The sequence below is a fragment of the Cryptomeria japonica genome, chromosome 9 (genome assembly GCF_030272615.1).
Source record: "Cryptomeria japonica chromosome 9, Sugi_1.0, whole genome shotgun sequence".
NCBI classification, from domain to species: domain Eukaryota; kingdom Viridiplantae; phylum Streptophyta; class Pinopsida; order Cupressales; family Cupressaceae; genus Cryptomeria; species Cryptomeria japonica.
The window spans coordinates 106,723,619-106,741,987 of NC_081413.1; positions in this window are offsets into that span (position 1 = coordinate 106,723,619).

The window sequence follows — 18,369 nt, forward strand, 5'->3', positions numbered from 1 at the left end:
TGGTATTGTATTTTATTTGTGAAAGTGAATGTGGCATGTGTGTTAAATTGAATTTATTAAATTGTGTAAATCCAACAAGAGACAAAATTTCATGTGTAATTTTGTAAAAGTATTTTTATTGTGTCACTTGACACATGTGTTGATTTATATCTTGATTTTTGAATTGTCTCTTGGAGGGAGTTGTTTTAACCATAGCTTTTTTAAATAATTTAATGTGGTTCTATATTTTCCTTGAGTAGAAAATCTTTGGGGTGGTCAACTTAGGTTTGACCCGAAAGTTAACTTTAGATGGGTTTTAAAGGGGTTAAATGGACTCCTAGGGGTAGTTTAAAGGCGTTTCCTAAAGTCCATAAGGTATACCTAAAGATTAGGAGTAATTTTAAGCATGTGGCAACTCCCATGTGACTATTTAGTCACCCTAAAAAGTGAGTTTTCTAAGATGTGCGAAAATTGAATTTACAAGGCTTCATCTAGGTTAGTTAACTTTCCTTTTTGGTGAGAGATCCCTTTTGATTTTTTTTTGGACTTTTTCCTTTTTCAATTTTAGAAACCTATGAGAACTCTCACTGAGGTCTTCTTAGGAAAGAATGTGAGATTTTGCGGGTAATCACCCACTCTCCATTTTTGGAGACAATGCAATTTTGAAAAGAAAAGATTTGGTATAGGAAATTGGCTAAGTGTAGAGAAAGGAGGATTGTGGAATTGGGTTGCTCATCCTCAACTAGATCTAGCATACGTTTGGGCAGTTGAAGGTTGGTTAAACTTTCCTTTGTATTGTTTTCTTTCATGTTACATATTATTTTAGAAAGGTTGTTTGTGTGGAAAAAAAGTTGTTCTCTTGCATTTTAGTTTGTGAAAATTATTATGCATTATGTCTTTGTTTTCTTGTATGCATTTTGTGTTTTGGGAGTAACCAAGACATCCTACTCTTGGGAGAGAGGATGTTCTTGTGGGTAGTAGAAGTATGACAGCCCTCGAGTGAGAGGCTCTTGTTATGAGAGTGATCTCAAGGGATATTTATGTGACCCTTGCTGCATGGCTTGTTTATACATTTGGGGGCCATAAGGAGGGAAATAATGCATGAATGCCTTGGGGGGCATAAGGATGTGAGGATTATTATACTTATGATATATCTTGTTTGCCATGAGGTGGCTATGTGTTTTACCAGACTTGCACTCTCCTTAGGGTATTTGGTCCACTACCACTCATGTAAAGACATCACATTATGTGGTGCAGTGTAGCCTTGGTTGGGAATATGTTTGTGATTATTTTCTCTTCTTTGTTGTGTTTGCATGTGTGTTACCTGTCTAGGGCTTGGTTCTCCAAGCTCAGGGGTGGCTACTAGTTAGCCTAGGCCGGGAGGTGAGCACTCCATGGTCATAGCCTATGATTTATTTGTAGGTTGTTGGAATAAAAGAATAGGACAAGTGAAAGTTTGCTAGAGTTATGTGGTTGTAGAAAAAGATTTGGAAAATGGAATATTTATATTTTAAGTTGCAGCAATGTAAAGGGAAACTATGTTGTATCTATTTTTGAAAAGAAATGTATCTATTATTTTTAAAGACCTCATTTATTAGAAATGAGAGATCCATTGTAAAGTTGACAATAGTGTCTTTTAAATATGTTTTAAAGAAATGTAATGTTATATTATGCTATTTTGCAGAAAAGAAATGAGTATTCTAGGTTTAGTTTCTATAGATCTGAAAATAACATTTGTTGTGTTTTATGATATTTTGAAAAGAAAGAAATTTATTTTATCCCTTTTATGCATTTAAAAAAAAATATATTAGAAAAGAAATGAAATAGAATAGCATGCATGTAGTAGACTAAAAATAAAACATTTAGATCTATATATGGAAGTGCAAATTTAGTTTATTTAAATCTATCATTTTATTTATTTGCAGAAAATAAAATAACAAAAAAACTATTTTAGCCATCTCTAAAGGTTTATCTTAATAATTTCTAGATTTATAAAGTTGTTGTTTAAACTTATTTACTTCTGTCAATTTTAATTACTTTCAAAAAAAGAAAAAGAAAATAAAAAAATTCTAAGGATTAATAAAAAAGGAGATTTCGAGGGGGCCGAACCCACTGTGTGTACACAGAGTGGGTGGCGCACGCGCAACCATTGTGTGGGCACCGTCGGCGTTGTGTGCACACACAGTGGCAGTCAGGGAGAACCCACCACCGCTGCCTATCACCAAACCCTCCGCCATAGCCCCCACTCTCCCATGGCCCCCGCTTTCCATGGAAACATCCTCCCTACAAAATAAAACAAGAAAAGAATAAAACCCTAGCCTGGGTAGGGCTAGGGTAGTATAAAGAAAGAAGAGGTTTTTAGAATGTAGGGCATTATAATAATATATATTCTTAGTTAGGGTTTGCATGGTTATTTTAGAAACATGTGAAAATTATTATGATATATATATATATATGAATGGATAGGGTAAATTTTACATTTAATATTTAATTAAGTGTTTATAAATTTGATATGTTTTAATAAACATATGGGCAATTATTTTTGTTTGATAAACATAAGGATATTTTTAGAAAAATGATGTTTAAAATTATATTATTATTTTAGAGTTAGATCTGATATAGGGTTTGAGATTAAACTTTATGTTTAATTTGAATTACTTATGAAGTTTACGAAGTTTAATCTTTTAGAAATTTTATAACCAATTTGGGTAAGTTATTTTTGGCTAGGGGAAAAAAATTTTAGCCCTCTTAAATATAGGTATATGATGAGATTAAACTTTATAGGAAAATTCCATTATGGATTTAATTGACCCTTTAGTCGATTTAGTTTAAACATTTTTAATTATTGTTAAAATAAAAATATAGACATTTATAAACTAAGTGCTAGGACTAATTTAATTAGATCCTAAAAACAAATAATGGTTATTGGAAATTAATTTTATCTTCATCAATTATTTTAAGAGAGTTTTGATTTAATTAAACTATTGACTAAATTTGATGAGATAATAAATTAATTTCATTTAGTATTCCGCATTTAACTTTAAATTAATATCACTTACTTGAGCTAGTGGTTAGAATTAACTCACACATAGTTAAGACAAAATTGCTAGTGCATTTCATGATAGCAAAATTAATGTTTTAAGTTGTTATTTAAAAAAAAAAATTATCTCATTCTTGCCCAAAAGTTTGGGCATGACATTTCACATATTCCTGAGGTAGATAGGATCGATCTCCTTCATGCAAGATCCTTCATGCACTCAAGCTGATGTGGCAACATGATCGGATCTTCATTACAATGCTAACTCATCACACAATGTCATCAGTTGAGTCACACAGGCTTTGAACACTTCAACCAGAAACCATTAAGCTAACACTACCAACCGGTAGTCATATCATGTTAAGTCTTCATAGAGAACATTCCATATGTCGTTTCACATTTCATCATACTGGTTCTCTTGGACAAACATACCACTTCACCTGTTGGTCAATATACCGGTTTATACCACTATACCGGTTCACTTCTTTGCATATATTCTGGTTCACCACATTGTATCAGTTTAAATTTCAGCATATTGTTGGTTCACTCTCCAACATATTGACATCAATGACAACATAATATCATCATGTCAACATACTCAACACAAATGCCAACATAGAGCTCACTGCTCAAACACAAATAGGAGTCACATTGACTACAATTACATGATTAAATCCAATAAGGATGTACTACTCAAAATAGCATCTTACTATGTTGGATTCAGTACCGGTGTAGTTCTGATTGTCTTCACAAAAACCTTGCTTCACCTTCAAATGATGTCTGCATGTAAAGCTCTGCTTATTCTCACATATACTGAATTATTTCTTCCTTCACATTCCACACTTGATCTTACAAATAAGATCTTACATTTATATCATAACCTAAGACCAATTTTAGTAGGTCGGCTCTAAAGGATATTACAATAATATCAATTTACAAATAAAACAATATCCGATGCAATAACTGATTCAACATGTCATCTTGATGCACTTACAACAATAATAAAACATCTCCATAGTGTGTCGTGCTAATCTGGAATAGATAATCATGTCAGTGCTTATCCTGGACCTATTTGTCGGTAACAACAAATATGCAATTACAAATATACCAATGAACAAATCTCCAAGACAAAGTGTCCAAACAATGTCTTCTACATAACCAGGTGTTTTCTATATCCGTCCAAGTGTCAGTGAATATTATATCCTCCTGGTGTACCAGATACCGGTGACTGTGCATAAGTCAGTTGCTTGTAGGTGAACATTGCCGATTCTTCAAAGTGCCAGAGTTGATAAGTGATAGTAGGTGTTGACATCAATGACAAAACCATACCAAAATACCAACAATCTTCCCATTTGGCATTGATGGCAACACAAGATGGAAAAACCATCAAAGTGCCAAAACAGAAATGCCAAATACCAAAAACCAACAATCTCCCCAAAGAGATCATAACCAGAAATCAAAGACTCAGATACAAAGAGTAATCTATCATCTCAAAGTATTAATATTTCTCCCAAATGAATAATCTCTCCCCAAAAGATAATTTAGTTTTCCATAGATATCTCTCCCCCTTTGACATCAAATGCCAAAGCCAATACAAAACTAGATTCAAATACAAAATACTAATCAATTCAGCATACCAACTACTCCCCCTGAGAAGTAGCTTCCTCATCAAAACCAGAGTAAAAGATTTCTCTATTAATTGTACCGGTTGATGACAAACATCAACTGTCTAAGTCTCTACCAGTGGGGGTATGACCCCAAGCTAGTCTATGAGATATTCAAAAGTCTCCTTAGGTAGAGGTTTAGTGAAAATATCTACAATCTGCTCTTTAGTATTCACATAAACCAATTTTACTTCTTTTGCTTTAACATTCTCTTTTTCAAAAAATTCAGTTTGATAGAAACATGCTTGGTTTTAGAATGTAATACCGGATTCTTAGATATATCAATTGTTGCAGTGTTTTCACAATAGATAGTTATAGGTTACTTGCATTTTACCTTTATGTCCTTCAACATTTGTTTAAGCCATAATGCCTCTGTACAGTTAGTTGTTGCTACAACATATTCTAATTCTGTTGTTGATAAAGATGTACAACTTTGTTTCTTACTCAACCAAGAAATTAATCTATTGCCAAGACAAAATGCTCCACCAGTGGTCCTTTTCTATCATCCACATCTCCTACCCAATTTGCATCTGTATATGCACATAATTCAAATTTTTCATCTCTAGGATACCATAAGCCAAGATTTGTAGTGCCTTGTAAGTATCAAAAAATCCTTTTTACTGCTGATTCATGATTTTCTCTAGGATTAATCTGAAATCTTGAAACAATACATAGTGCATTCATGATATTAGGTCTGGTTTGTGTTAAATATAGTAAACCTACTATCATAGATTTATACCTAGTTGGATTAATAGGTATAGATTCATCCCTTAGTGATAATTTGTCATTTGTAGTCATAGGTGTGCTTACCGGTTTAGAGTTTTCCATCTCAAATTTCTTTAGTAACTCCTTCAAGTACTTGGATTGACTCAAGAATATACCTTTATCATTCTATGAAATCTGCAATCCTATAAAGAATTTTATTTCTCCAATCATAGACATTTCAAATTCTTGTTGCATTTCAATAGAAAAGTCTTTACATAATCCATCTTCTCCTCCAAAGATTATATCATCAACAAAAAATTTTATAACCAAGATGTCATCATTAATCACTTTATAGTATAAGTTACTATCAGCATTAACTTTAGAAAATCCAATCTTTAAAAGATACTTATCCAATCTAGCATACCAAGCTCTTGGAGCTCATTTCAACCCATGCAAAGCTTTTCTTAACCTGCAAACCATATCTTTGTTATCCGTCATAGAAAATCCATCAGGTTGCTCAATGTAAACTTCTTCTTCAAGATCTCCATTCAGAAATGCACATTTAATATCTATTTGATATATTTTGTAGTTCTTGTGTGCTGCGAAAACCAAGATTAATCTGACTGCCTCAATTCTAGCTACCGGTACAAATGTTTCATTATAATCAATTCCTTCTTTCTAAGAGTATCCTTTACACACTAGTCTTGCTTTATTTTTTATTACCTTACCATCTTCATTAAGTTTATTTCTGAATACCCTTTTAGTTCCAATCACATTTTTGTCTTTAGGTCGGGGAACTAATGTTCATGTGTTATTCTTCTCAATTTGCTCTAATTCTTCTTCCATAACTTTAATCTAGAGTTTGTCTTCACATGTCTCATTAAATGATGATGGTTTAATTTGAGAAATAAGACATACCTCTTCATTTGCTAGTCTTCCTCTTGTCATAACTCCTTTATACTTGTTTCCAATTATCTGATCTTCAGAGTGATTTAGTCTTACATACCAGGGTGTCTTTATTTGCTGTTGTTCCTCAGTTACAGTGGAATTTTTTAGATGATACTGGTGTAACTGGATCTTCATTCTCTACTGGTTGATTCAATGTAGGTTCATTTGCTAGTATTTCTGTTGCTGGTTCAGAGTCTATATACCTTGAAGTTCCTCTAACTTGTTCATCAATCTTCACATTTGTACTCTCGATGATTTTCTGCAATCTTTTGTTAAAACATCTGTATGCCTTGCTCTTAGATGAATAACCAAGAAATATTCCTTCATCACTTCTAGGATCAAATTGATGAATCAATGATGAACAGTTAGTACCAAACCAGTACTGAGAGGGGGGTGAATCAGTTCTGGTAAAAACACTTTTCCTTGAACCAGTTTGACTGAGAACCCTGCGCTTTGGCTGACAAGCAATAACACTGGTCTGAACCATATTACTACTGGTTAAACACAGTGAAAGACATAAACCGGTAACTAGCATTCCACGAAATCTAACATCTTATTTCCACTTCACCTATATGCATACACTAGTAATACTTTAACAGGAATTTAAAGACTTACATGATCAACATTCTTTACCGCTTAACAGAGAATAACAAAGCATCATATGAAAAGCATCACACATAACACACATATTTCTCACATGGAAACCCAACTGGGAAAAACCACGGTGGGGATGAATACCCACAAGCTGTTCTTTGAACCATTTTGAAGTCCATTCTATTAGGAGCCTAGTCCGGCTAAAGACTCTACAATAGGTTCTGTTAGGAACCGATCCTACTAGGGATCACCCGGTTAAAGGTTACCTTGTTAGAGGATTTTTAGAGCTCAAAGATTTTGAGTCACCCTATTAAAGGATTTACAACAAACTAGTAAAAGCTACCCTGTTAAGGGATTTTCCAACTGTTAAAGTGGTTAGAGGTCAATAGGTATTACAATGATCTAGTAACAACACTCAATGCTAATGCAGATCTGCTTCAGTTCCTTCCTTCTGCACTCACACTCTGCAAGTATCTATTTTCATATCTAGTCTAGCAGGAATCACATATCTTTGCACTTAGATACACACACAACATTTGCCAACAACCTCAACATGAAAAACAACAACGACCTTATAGGAAACAGATAGGTCGGTAGCATAAACCCTAAACCCTAAACATTTAGGTTAAGCAATTCAGTCAGTTCAATCCTGACCATTGAACATTTTTCTTTGACTACAACGGTCTTGAACAGATCTCAAGACATTCTCCATCGTTCATTCTTCACCGCATCTTGGAGGCAATAACCCATCAAGTGTTCTCCACCATTTGCACTGACTTCACACATTCCTGAGGTAGATAGGATCGATCTCCTTCATGCAAGATCCTTCACGCGCATAGAGCTGATGTGGTAACACAATCTATTCTTCATTACAATGCTAACACAACACACAATGTCATTGGTTGAATCACATAGTCATAGAACACTTCAACCAAAAACCATGAAGCTAAGACTAACAACTGGTAGTCATACCATATGAAACCTTGATACAAAACATTTCATATACCGGTTCACATTCCATCATACTAGTTCACTTGGACAAACATACCGCTTCACTTTGTCACATATACCAGTTCATATTTCAACATACTAGTTCACTTGGACAGCCATACCACTTCACTTTTTCACATATACCGGTGTAGACACTTAAAAATAATTATTTTAATGATTCCTTGCATAATTAATTAATTAATTATGTTAATTCAAATTGCTCTCAATATTAATTAAATATAGTTAATATTGTCACTATAGCATATGATTGATTTATTTAATAAATCAATCCCTTTCTTTATTCTTCTAAAAAAATCAAATCCTCACAAATCTTCCTCTTAGCTAATTAATTTCAATTAATTAGTTAACCTACATGATTCCTACAAATCATCTTCTTAATTCATTCTTTTAGAAACTCACTTAACATTATTCTTCTAATTTTTTATTCCCTCCACTCATTATCTCTCCTAGTCAAATTCTCCTACAAATATTAATCCCACCTAACATTTCCTCTAATCCCCCTCCTAATGAGTCATTAATGGTTAATCATCATGATTAGCCACAAAGTCAACTCTTTGTCCTTTTCATCCAGCCACTAGCTTTAAATGCTCTTGTCCTAGGTGAATGTAAGATTTTCGAAATCACACATTCCTCTAGGCATCCCCTCTCCCAAGGAATTTTTAATCCCTTTTATTCCTCCAATCCCCATGATATCCTTTTTTGGAGAATTTTTAATTCCTCCAATGCATCTTGTGGAGTGTGGAGATATGAAATGCCTTTAAGGCATAATTCTTGGTCTCCACACCCTCTCTTGGAGCTTGTGTGAGCTCACAAGTAAATCTTAGCCCTTCATCTCGAATCCATCCTAGCCATCTATTTTTCTCTCCTCTTCTTATAAATAAAAGGGCTCCACCCCTTCATTTGAACATCTTGAAATCCAGTAAGTTTATGTTGCCCTTTTGAGCCCAAGAAATCATCTTGGCCACTTAATCATCTCATTCTTATCATTTTTCAAATCCATTCCATTTGTGCACAACATTGGAGAGCCATCCACATTCAGCAATCAAAGTAGCACATCAAGTAGAGCATTATCAAGGGGCGTCTTCACTGCATCAAGCTCAATCCGAAGGAGAAGGTAAAATAGCAAGGTGAAATGGTCTTTTAATGATATTTTAGCATTCTGCATGTTTATTTCATTATGTTTTGATCATTTGACCTTCAAATCTATTTTCCCCTCTTTATTTTGGCACGCCCTATGGGACCCACGTCCTTAAGAACTAATGTTTGTTTTTTAGGTTTTTGTGAGTTGTGAGATGCAGGTTCTAGAATAGCACGACTGCAGAAAAAAAAATCTTTTTTGTAGGTTCCAGAATAGCAGCTCTATATTTCTGCACAATAACTTCTTTTTGGTTTCTGTTTCATTTTTGTTTATGTTCTTTTTCTATTTCTGTTTTAGTTTCAGCATGATAGCTCTGCGATTAGCACGAGCATTTTTGTGGGAATTTGAATTCCTATTATTCGATCTATTATTTGCTCTGTTATCTACTCTGTTTAATTATAATCTATGTGAAAGTAGAAGAGTATGCTCATGTCTAGATAGACAATAAAAAATCTAGACCTTTCACTTTTCTATTCTGTTTAGCGCGACTATATGCTCTGATCGCAGGAAAGTGTGAAAATAGGAGAGTATGCTCTTGTCTATCTAGACAATCAGAAATCCAGACCTTTGACATTTTTCTATCTGTTTACTGCTACTATCTGCTCTGTTAATCTGTCTGAAATTTTTAGGCGCTAACTGTAGTCTGCATTTCTTTTTTCTTTTTTTTTTTCATTTCCTGTTATCTGCTATGTTTAAATATAATCTGTCTGACTGCAAGAAAGTGTGAAAGTAGGAGATTATGCTCTTGTTTATTTAGACAATCAGAAATTTGGACCTTTGACATTTTTTTTATTCTATTAAATTTAGGGTTTCTACTTTGTTAAATCTAGGGTTTGTCTGCTCTGTTAAATCTGTGGTTGTAAATTTTTTTCTGTTTTTTCACCATATCTTCTTTATCTTGACTCCATTTTCCTCCAAACTCCACCAGATTCTCTGCATTGCTATTTTCCACATTTTCTTCCTTGGGGGCCTTATCCCAAAAATCCACTTTTTGAAGCCTAAATCCCATATTTCTCTATTTTTAGGGTTTGCCATAACTTCTTCCCCTTTTATCCAATCACCTCCAAATTTTTCCCATATTATCCATCTCCAACTTTTTCTTCTTTGCCCCTCTTTGACAAATTTTCCCATTGCTTCATCTCTCCTTCAAAATCCCCATTTTTCGCTTGCCTATCCCTTGGAAAGTGGTAAAAACCTAGTCAAACCCCATTTACCCATCAAAGCTTTCTTCAAATCCACATTTGTCATTAGTAAAAAAGTTTTTAATCATGTTTTTCTATTCATTCCCAAAAAATAAAAAAAATTAATATTTTTGTCATTTTGTTGTTTTTTGCAGGATGCTTGTTGAAGACTCTATTTTTCCAAACTAATCAAATTGTTTTCTTCCTCTATTTTTTTTCCTCACATAATCAATTTTGATCCTAATTCATGTCTTATATAGGATGTATCCTTCCTGAAACCAGATGCTCTGATAATGTCTTATACAGGATGAATCCTTCCTGAAACCAGATGTTGTGATCTGATCATGTCTTATACGGGATGAATCCTTCCTGAAACCAGACATTGTGACCGATCATGTCTTATACAGGATGAATCTTTCCTGAAACTAGACGTTGTGATCTAATCATGTCTTATACATGATGAATCCTTCCTGAAACCAGACGTTGTGATCAGTCATGTCTTATAGAGGATGTATCCTTCCTGAAACCAGACACTCTGATCATGTCTTATACAGGATGAATCCTTCCTAAAACCAGATGATGTGATCAGTCATGTCTTATACAGGATATATCCTTCCTGAAAATAGACACTCCAATCATGTCTTATACAGGATGAATCCTTCTTGAAACTAGATATTGAGATCAATCATGTGTTATACAGGATGAATCCTTCCTGAAACCAGACACTTTGATCATCTTTGTCTTATACAGGATGAATTCTTCTTGAAACCAGACTGAATCTAGATCTTATCAATCGAATCAAATCAAATCAAATCTATCGGGATATCAATTTTGCAAAACTCCACAGATCAAATACCTCAATTGATCAACCAAGGGGGCATCACCATACCATAATCTATCAATCAAGAGTCAGGGCATCCTATCAAACCAATATTAGCATCAAAACAAGATTATTCTTTGAATCAATGTGTCATCACACCTCGCTTCAAAGAGGGGCAAAATGTAGACACTTAAAAATAATTATTTTAATTATTCCTAACATAATTAATTAATTAATTATGTTAATTCAAATTCCTCTCAATATTAATTAAATATAATTAATAGTGTCACTATAGCATATGATTGATTTATTTAATAAATCAATCCCTTTCCTTATTCTTCAAAAAAAATGAAATCCTCACGAATCTTCCTCTTAGCTAATTAATTTCAATTAATTAGTTAACCTACATGATTCCTACAAATCATCTTCTTAATTCATTCTTTTAGAAATTCCCTAAACTCACTTAACATTATTCTTCTAATTTTTTATTCCCTCCACTCATTCTCTCTCCTAGTCAAACTCTACTACAAATATTAATCCCACCTAACATTTCCTCTAATCTCCCTCCTAATGAGTCGTTAATGGTTAATCATCATGATTAGCCACAAAGTCAACTCTTTGTCCTTTTCATCCAGCCACTAGCTTTAAATGCTCTTTTCCTAGGTGAATGTAAGATTTTCGAAATCACACATTCCTCTAGGCATCCCCTCTCCCAAGGAATTTTTAATTCCTTTTTATTCCTCCAATCCCCATGATATCCTTTTTTGGAGAATTTTTAATTCTTCCAATGCATCTTGTGGAGTGTGGAGATACGAAATGCCTTTAAGGCATAATTCTTGGTCTCCACACCCTCTCTTGGAGATTGTGTAAGCTCACAAGTAAATCTTAGCCCTTCATCTCAAATCCATCCTAGCCATCCATTTTTCTCTCCTCTTCCTATAAATAAAAGGGCTCCACCCCTTCATTTGAACATCTTGAAATCCAGTAAGTTTATGCTGCCCTTTTGAGCCCAGGAAATCATCTTGGCAACTTGATCATCTCATTCTTATCATTTTTCAAATCCATTCTATTTGTGCACAACATTGGAGAGCCATCCACATCCAGCAATCAAAGGAGCACATCAAGTGGAGCATTATCAAGGGGTGCCTTCACTTCATCAAGCTCAATCCGAAGGAGAAGGAAAAATAGCAAGGTGAAATGGTCTTTTAATGATATTTTAGCATTCTGCATGTTTATTTTGTTATGTTTTCATTATTTGACCTTCAAATCTATTTTCCCTTCTTCATTTTGACACTTTGATCATCTTTGTCGTATACAAGATGAATTCTTCTTGAAACCAGATGGAATCTAGATCTTATCAATCGAATCGAATCAAATCTATTGGGATATCAATTTCGAAAAACTCCACAGATCAAATACCTCAATTGATCTCCCGAGGGAGCATCACCATACCATAATCTACCAGTCAAGAGCTGGGGCATTCTATCAAATCAATATCAACATCAAAACAAGATTACTCTTTGAATCAATGTGTCATCACACCTCACTTCAAAGAGGGGCAAAATGTAGACAGTTAAAAATAATTATTTTAATTATTCCTCGCATAATTAATTAATTAATTATGTTAATTCAAATTCCTCTCAATATTAATTAAATATAATTAATATTGTCACTATAGCATATGATTGATTTAATAAATCAATCCCTTTCTTTATTCTTCTAAAAAAATCAAATCCTCACAAATCTTCCTCTTAGCTAATTAATTTCAATTAATTAGTTAACCTACATGATTCCTACAAATCATCTTCTTAATTCATTCTTTTAGAAACTCCCTAAACTCACTTAACATTATTTTTCTAATTTTTAATTCCCTCCACTCATTATCTCTCCTAGTCAAATTCTCCTACAAATATTAATCCCACCTAACATTTCCTCTAATCCCCCTCCTAATGAGTCATTAATGGTTAATCATCATGATTAGCCACAAAGTCAACTCTTTGTCCTTTTCATCTAGCCACTAGCTTTAAATGCTCTTGTCCTAGGTGAATGTAAGATTTTTGAAATCACACATTCCTCTAGGCATCCCCTCTCCCAAGGAATTTTTCATTCCTTTTTATTCCTCCAATCCCCATGATATCCTTTTTTGGAGAATTTTTAATTCCTCCAATGCAACTTGTGGAGTGTGGAGATATGAAATGCCTTTAAGGCATAATTCTTGGTCTCCACACCCTCTCTTGGAGCTTGTGTGAGCTCACAAGTAAATCTTATCCCTTCATCTCGAATCCATCCTAGCCATCCATTTTTCTCTCCTCTTCCTATAAATAAAAGGGCTCCACCCCTTCATTTGAACATCTTGAAATCCAGTAAGTTTATGTTGCCCTTTTGAGCCCAGGAAATCATCTTGGCAACTTGATCATCTCATTCTTATCATTTTTCAAATCCATTCCATTTGTGCATAACATGGGAAAGCCATACACATCCAGCAATCAAAGGAGCACATCAAGTGGAGCCTTATCAAGGGGCGCCTTCACTTCATCAAGCTCAATCCGAAGGAGAAGGCAAAATAGCAAGGTGAAATGGTCTTTTAATGATATTTTAGCATTTTGCATGTTTATTTCATTATGTTTTGATCATTTGACCTTCAAATCTATTTTCCCCTCTTGAACCGGTTGTTTTGTAAGTTCTTACTTCAATATATCAGTTCACTCTTCATCATATTGACGTCAATGACAACATACAATATCATCATGTCAACATACTTTGCACATATTCCAACAATCTCTTCTTTTGGCATTGATGGCAAAGGGGATCTCCCCCTTTGGCATTGATGGCAATATACAAAGATATCTTTGAGCTTCACATCTTCTCCCCCAATACTATAGATATCTTCTCCGCTTCACATCTTCTCCCCCTTTGATAACAAAGCCAAAGTGAAGGCATAACCATCTATGTTCTACTATGGTTCTCCCCCTAAGGAGTAGCATCCTTCAACATACCAATCCTATGAAAAATATATCAATGTAAGTCCTGACTGATGTGGAGCACACACCTTTAGTTCACCTCTTAAAGGGGTAGCACCCCTAATTCACCTCTCAAATAGATAAAGGTAGCCTTTAGTAGAGGCTTGGTGAATATGTCTACTAATTGCTCGTTACTAGAAACATGTTCTAGTACAACTTCTTTGTTCTGAACCTTTTCCCTTAAGAAATGATATTTAATCTCAAAGTGCTTGGTTCTAGAATGTAAAACTAGATTCTTGGAGATGTTAATTGCACTTGTGTAGTCACAAAATATACTTGCCAGTTTAGATACGGGAACTTTGAAGCCATTTAATACACGCTTCATCCAAATTGTCTAGGTGGAGTTCATAAATGCTGTAACATACTCCACTTCTGTTGTAGACTGAGAGATACAACTTTGTTTCTTACTCATCCATGAGACTAGTCTTCCACCAAGAAAGAATTCAACACTGGTTGTGCTCTTCCAATCATCCACATTACCAGCCCAGTCAGCATCTTTAAACACTTTCAGGTTGAAATCATTACTGTATGGATACCATAATCCATAGTCAATAGTTCCCTTCAGATATCTCTGAATCCGCTTGACTGCTACCAAGTGGAATTCTCTTGGGATTTTCTCGAACCGTGTAGCAATGTCCACTGCATGTGCAATGTTCGGTCTTCTATATACTATATAGTGCAATTTACCAATCATTGATTGTTATTCCTTCTCATTTACTAACCCTGAGTCATCCTCTTTGGATAATTTACAACTGGTCACCATCAGTGTACCAACCAGTTTGTTGTCTTCCATGCCAAAGGTCTTCAACACCTCTTTGACATATTTGGACTGAGTGATAAAGATTTCATCTTTCATTTGTTGAATTTGTAGTCCAATGAAGAACTTAATCTCCCCTATAAGTGACATCTCAAACTCCTTTTTCATCTCATCTGCAAAATCATGACTCATCTTGTCATCTCCTCCAAAGATTATGTCATCAATAAATACCTCATAGATCAGAATCTGATCTCCTTCTGACTTTAGGTAGATATTACTATCTTCACTTGTTCTCTCAAATCCAATCTTCACAAGATGGGAGTACAAATGTTCATACCATGCTCTAGGTGTTTTCTTTAGTCCATACAAGGCCTTATGTAGCCTACACACCATGTCACTATCTTCTGATAGGGCAAACCCATCTAGTTTCTCTATATACACCTCTTCTTCTAGTATTCCATTAAGGAATGCACACTTTACATCCATCTGATATACCTTGAATCCCTTTAATGTTGCATATGCAAGAAACATATGAACTCCTTACAATCTGGCTACTAGAGCAAAGGTTTCTCCATAGTCTTCTCCTTCTTCTTGGGCATATCATTTACACACCAATCTGGCTTTGTTTCTAACCACTGATCCATCTTCATTCAACTTAATTCTGAAAACCCATTTGGTGCCAATCACTTTTTTATGCTCCAATTTGGGTACCAAAGACCATGTACCATTCTTTTCTATCTGGTCAAGTTCCTCTTCCATTGCCTTGATCCAGTCTTCATCTTTGTGTGCCTCTCTGAATGTTTTAGGCTCAAATTCAGAGATCATGCAAGAGTTTTCTTTGATCTTTCTTCTTGTAAGAATTCCTGTATCCTTGTCTCCTATGATCTGCTTTGGATCATGATTCAGCTTTACATACCTAGTAATGATCTTAGTTGTTTCCTCTTTCTTTTCTTCTTCATCCTCATCTTCGTTAGCATCAACATCCACCAGTGTAGGAGCACTGTTACTGGTGCTTGGATGTTTTGCAACCGGTTCCTAGAAGGTTACTACCAGTTCATCTCCTACTTGCTCACTACTAGTTTCCTTAGATCTCTCAGAGTTTTCATCAACTCTAATGTTGATGCTTTCAACAATTCTTTGAGTCCTATTGTTGAAACATTTGAGAGCTTTGCTCTTTGTGGAATACCCTAGGAATATTCCCTCATCACATTTAGCATCAAAATTGCTCTGATGTTCACTCCTCTTGATATAGCATCTACTACCAAACACTCTAAAGTAGCTTACCACTGGTGTCTTACCAGTCCAATACTCATAAGGTGTTTTATCCTTACCATTTTTGATGAGTACCCAGTTCATTGTGTAGACTACAGTGCTAACTTCTTCTCTCCAAAAGGTGTGAGCAACCTTTCCTTGGATCAACATAGTTCTAGCTACTTCAACCATAGTCTGGTTATTTTTTTCAGCTAGGCCATTCTATTGTGGATTCCGGGGGGTAGATAGTTGCCTCTTGATGCCATTCTCTTCACAGTATTTGTTGAATTCATCGGAAGTGAATTCTCCTCCTTGATCAGTTCTTAGTCACTTAATCCTCTTACCACTTTCTTTTTCTACAAGTGCTCTAAAGACTTTGAACTTTCTAAAAGCTTCATATTTGTCGTTCAAGAATGTGACCCACATCATTCTTGAGAAATTATCAGTAAGAATCATAAAATACCTATCTCCCTGGACACTCCTAGTTTTCATAGGACCACACAAATTAGTATGCACAAAATCAAGTAAATTGTCTATAGTGAAAGGTTTACCTTTGAAGGTTGAGGAAGACATTTTCTCCAGTTGGCACTCTCTTCACAAAGGATTTTCTAGTTTGCTCAGCATAGGCAATCCTCTAACTTCCTTGATCTTACTGGCCTTCACAATATTGTCAAATTTTACATGGCAGAGTCTCCTATGCCATATCCAGCTATCCTTAAACTTAGCCATAAGACATTTAATGACATTAGCATTTAGTTGAAATAGGTTACCTTTGGTCTACATACTGGTAGCCATTAGTTCACCAGTCTTTCCTTTGATTTTGCACACTCCATTTTTGAATTCCAGAGTGAGTCTATTATCATTCAGTTGAGAAACACTCAAAAGGTTGTGCCTTAGACCTTCTACCCAATACACATTGTTAGCGTTACTTCTTCCATTTAGAGATGGACCCTCTGCCTTTTACCATACATGGTGCATCATTACCAAAATGAACCACACCACCATCATACCCTTCTAAAGATAGAAACTTACTCCGGTCACCAATCATATGGTGAGAACAGCCACTATCAATAATCCACTCATTGGAATTATCAAAGTGGGAGACAAGAGCCTTCTTGTATAACACATCTTCCTTGACTACTACAAACATAATATCTTCATTTTTTTCATCTTCTGATTCCTCATCAGTGACACCTTCATCAACTACTACAAAACAGTTTCTCTGGTTTCCTCCTTTGAATTTTTTGAACCTCTCCGGTTTATCCTTGTTGTCACCATTAGGGTAGTTTACAACAATATGTCCTATCCGGTTACAAGAAAAGCATTTCAAAGGAAGATTACCTCTATATTTACCGGTTCCCTTGGGGAGTCTCTTGGAAAGAAGAGCTTCAAATTCCATCAGGATCTCCTCATCATCCATTTCTCTAATTTGTCTTGGTTCACTAGTGGTACTAGCTTCTTTGCCTTTTCTGGATGGTGCAGCAGATGCTCTGAAGGCTAAGGCAGTCTTCTGAATACTACCATCATAATTATTTAGCTCATAAGATGTTAACTTTGCAATGATGGAGTCCAGGGATACCTTTGTCTTGTCTACAGACCTCAACTCTTGAATAGCAGCAACTCTTATTGCATAGACCGGTAATAAGGATCTCAAAACTTTGCTAACAATAGTGGACTCTTGATATCTCCAACAATAGTTTTGATTCTTATTCCATATTGTTGAATGGTCTCTCCTTGAACCATCCACATGTCTTCAAACATTCCCCTAAGGCTTTCTTCCTTAGCTTGTTTCACATGCTCATCACCACCATAGATATTCTCAAGGGCATCCCATACTTCTTTGGGATTCTCTTTGTCTTGAACATCAATAAACTCAATATCAGATAAACTGCTAATTAGGGCTTCCATGACTTGCCCATTCTTCTGAATCTATCTCTTTTGATCATCGGTGAGAGTACTGGTAGGGATAACATAAGAATTCTCAACATAGCTCCAATATTGAGCACCCATGCTTCTGATGTATATCTTCATTTTGTCCTTCCATATTTTAAAGTTGTCTCTGTTGAACTTTGGACCTTCCCTCTTCATCATTAGAGTAGGATCTTTACCTCAAGTGGTTAAGCTTACAACACAGAGGACCTAGAGGAGGCTCTGATACCAATTGATGAATAAATGATGAACAGTTAGTACCAAACCAGTACTGAGAGGGGGGGGTGAATCAATACTAGTAAAAACACTTTTCCTTGAACTAGTTTAACTGAGAA